This window comes from Nematolebias whitei, chromosome 4 (assembly GCF_014905685.2).
Source record: "Nematolebias whitei isolate Nwh7 chromosome 4, NemWhi1, whole genome shotgun sequence".
Taxonomy (NCBI): domain Eukaryota; kingdom Metazoa; phylum Chordata; class Actinopteri; order Cyprinodontiformes; family Rivulidae; genus Nematolebias; species Nematolebias whitei.
In genome coordinates, this window is record NC_056501.1 from 56,519,351 (window position 1) to 56,523,419 (window position 4,069).

General features: G+C 51.5%; 1 protein-coding gene across 1 annotated transcript in view; it reads right to left on the reverse strand.

Moving 5' to 3' along the window:
* sil1 (SIL1 nucleotide exchange factor) overlaps nucleotides 1-4,069 on the reverse strand; it is a gene marked incomplete at its 5' end in the record, with an annotated part of 81,949 nt that overhangs the window by 38,711 nt on the left and 39,169 nt on the right.

Genomic DNA, 4,069 nt, shown 5'->3' on the forward strand with positions numbered 1-4,069 from the left:
TTTGTATAAGCTTCGCCCTTTAAGGCCCTAGCTAGTGGGTTTTATCCCGTCGTGCAAAGCATCGCACTAAAAGTTTAGTCCACGCCCACCTGTTGTGTGGGCCCCACCCGGTCCGTATAAATTACATTAAGAGCGGGTAATCGGCTCCCATTTTTCTTCAGCAAGCAATTAGCACTGACCTTTAAGCAACGAGATGTCCAGCACTAACACCATTCGCCTGTGTCCGTCCCGCAAGACCGGCTACTTGTTGAGTTTCAACCGGCATGACAACTGCAAAGGATGCCTGGGTCCCTGCCACGCCGCCCTCGCCTCCTCCTGCCACCTCTGTAACCTCCTCCCCGCGGAGGAGAGGCAGAGGCGAGCAGCCTTGTTCAAGGCTAACGTCAAGGAATGCCTTTCCGTGGCGGGGGACTGTTTGCTGGATGCCGCCATCGACTTTTTTGACGCCTGCTCTCGGAGCGAATCGGATGGTTCTTCCGGGACAGGCGGCATCAGCAGCAGCCCCGCTGCTCCCTCCCTCCCAGAAAGCGTAGTGTCAGAACGAGGGGGGCCGAGCGGATGCTCACCCCTCCCAGGCCTTTCCGCCTCAGCGGCCACACCGCTCCCTGCCTTCAGTGCCCTCCTTTCAGAGCCGCCCGGCATAATCTGGGAGGCTGCTGACACGAAGGGAATTTCCGTCCCTCTCCTCTCCCCGCCCAGATCAGATGATCTAGTGGGAAGGTTTGGTTCCACCCCGGCTCGCCGTCCTGATCCCATCTGGCCTCGTTTCCCAGCAGTGATGTCCTACTGGAACAAGGCTGCAACCGGACCTGGTAAATTGAGAGCGCCCGTCTCCACATTCGCTACCATCACCAGAGTGGAGGGGTTTACCGAGCGGAACTTTCCCTCGATAACCCCCTGGAGCCGAGCCTGGCGGAAGCTTTCGGAGCGAAGTTGTCCAGGTTGGACCAGCATCCTGTTCCTCCGGGGAAGCATGACCAGACGGTGACATCGCTCTCCAATCGAACTCACCGGTGTGCGTTCCAGGCGGCTGCAGCAAACAATAACGTGGCACTGTTGGCGTACAGCGTTTCAAAGAGGCTGGAGGACACGGACCTGTTTGAGGAGACGAAGAGCTCCCTCTGCAAGGCGTCTGACGTCATCCTCAACCTGTGCACCTCCTCTGCTGTCTGGCTGTCTCACATTGCAGCCTGGATGACGATGATCCAGAGGTCCACCTGGCTCCGTCACTCCCCCTCCCTGCCGGAGAAACTGCAGAAGGACCTGATGGAAGGCCCCATCACGATGGACGCACTGTTCGGGACCAATTTCAAGGCCATGCTGGAAAAGTCGGAGGAGGTGTCAGAGACTGTGCGCCATCTGATCAAGACGCACGCCTCATCCCACCCCCTGGCCCGCCCCCTGGCCCGCTGGAAGGATCGTTGTGGCCAAAGGCAGGAACAGAGACATTCCACAGCTGCAGCAGCGTCCTCCCGCTCCGCTCTGCCGTCAGCCCCTCCCATCAGAGAACAGTCCTTCTCATCCCAGCAACCAACAGTGCAGCGTTTCCCCAGAGATTGCCAACAGGCGTTGCCCTGGGACAACAAACCGCAGGGCTCATGGGAGAGAAGATTCAAGAAATTACTCCTTGCGGGGGATGTGTGTGTGCAAAATGATGACATGAGTTTTGAAATAAAACACGAACATCATTCAAAGATTAAAGTGTTTGATTTCAGCCTTTCTGCCAGTTCGAATGAACTCACAGCGGCTTCTCCTCACACGTCCTCCACACAAAACGAGCCGGTGTCCTCAAAACAGGTTTTTAAAAATCACCGCAGCTCAAAGGAACACATAAAAAGCTTGCGTGACACAGCAGCCAAAAGTGAATGTTTTCAGCAGACCGAGTCCAGTGGGAAACCTCGCTCTCAGCCTGGGCTGCGCACTGCCTCCTCTCACCACAGCGGTGTCAAACGCGTGCTCCCGCGGCGCTGGCAGTTTTCACCCATGCGGCGCCGCGTTGATATGGGCTCGCACACCTCTCCTCAGCGCACGCCGGCTCACAGTGTGAATGTGACCCCGCAGCCTGAGCACGGCACAGAAGCGCGCTCAGAGCCCTTTCGAGAAAGCCTCCCCTTGGGTCACGTGGAGCACACCTCCGTGACACATGACGGCGGTGGAGGCTGTAACCTGGCTGACGTCCGTAAGAAACATGACGCATCACAAAAATGCGTGCCCATTCCCGAAACTTTACGCGGAGTGGCAGCGGATGTGCTCTCTAGACAGATGGATGAGCCGTCTTATCAAGCAAGGGTTATACGCTGCAGTTCGCAGTTCAACCCAGGTGCTGACGTCACACCTGTTAAATCTGGGCTTCGCCATAAATTGGGAAAAAAGCTTGATTCTCCCAGTCCAGATGATCGTTAATCTGGGAGTAAATGGTAAATGATAAATGGACTGTACTTATATAGCACCTTTCTATTTTATTTCAAGATACTCCGATATAAAAATATATTTTACAAGGTTTTAAGTTGCCTTTATGCCTATTCAAACATATATTTTGTGTTACTTATAATCATTTAGACACTCTTTGATGGTTTGCAGAGGGACGGAGGGGTGCAGTGTGTTCTCTTCAGGAATGCTTCATTAAGCTCATGAGTGGTTTTGGCAGCAGAGCTTGGCCCGTTCTGAAGTCACAGCGCTCAGTTGCCTGGGAAAACATGTTTTCAAGGTCAGGTTATTGCCTTGGTTTTGCACAACATGTTTTTATGAGATACAGACTTTCTGTCTGTCCTTCTGACAACCATCAAACTTGTTTTTCACTGCTCTCACACAATCCGGTCAGGGAGGGGTATATAAGAAATGTAACGAACACAGAGAAGTTATAAGTCTGCTGCGGACCAACGCGCGAGGTGCCCAGCTGTTGGTGTGATTCCTGTCACTCGGGTCGAAGGCTTCCCGACCACGTGTCACGGTGAGAGGCTCTCATATCAATTTGTGTGTAAAGAGTGTACAAGTGTACATGTTTGCTTGGCTGTTTTCTGTGGCAGATTAATAAATGACACTATTATTTCTAGCAGAACAGTCTCCTTGTTTTATTTCCTCTCGTGTGAATTATTGGGGCCGACCGTTCACGAACCTTTGTTAAAGAAATTTCATAAAAAAATTTTGGCGACGAGGATGGGATCTTATTAAAATAAATAAATAATTCTGAACGGCTGCACCATGTTCAAACGAAAGGAAAAAAGTGTTGAGAAAAAAGTTGATGCGAGTGCATCTGGACAAGAGTCCGCAGAGGTTGTGCCAGGTTGGGAGAGTTATCCAACTTTGGCATTGTGTTTAAGAGGTGGAGGGGGACGCCCGGAGCCTTTGTGTGAGAGTTTAAAAACAGACAAACCGGGCAATGTCTTAACCGCTTTGCAGACAATAGAGGTTAATAAGAAAGCGCCGGTGTCTGGTTTGTAGCGACGACTGTAGGTCTGTGCGACTGCATGGAAGAAAGTGTGTGAAGAATTTCAGGAGAAAGATAAACAGTGGTTACAACAGAAACAGTTGTTATCTGATGCACAGAGTGTATGTTGCAGAAACAGCATGTGCAGCTGCTGACTGTACAGCTAGATCGCATGACGAAGGTAGCCGAGGGTGCGGTCCGGCAAGTGTGCAGGCTAAAAAGAGAAAAAATGAGAAAGAAAAAGTGAGATGTTTCACCTAAACGAGTCAGAGCTTTTGTCGCACAGTTGGATGGAAGATAGGATCCATCGAGTTGGGATGGTAACATCTGGGGAGACAAGGAGGTTGTTTACTTGTCTAAAATATATAAACAACAGACTGCACAACCTACAGATGCTCGAGTATCTAGTCTGTTGGATAAAGGTGGAGGTCAGGTAGTGAATTCAGCGCATCAAGTCAGAACTTTGCAAGACTCGAGACAGTCGTTTGAAGCTTGTGCAGAGGCAGCCCGACAGATGTTTCCTGGAGCATCGGATTGGTCTGATTTACAGGGGCATTGGGTGACCCTAGGGGAGTGCGAGCAGAGATTGGTTCGGCTGTGTGTAAGGAATGCGCTCGCTGTGCGTTGGGTAGTAAATTATCA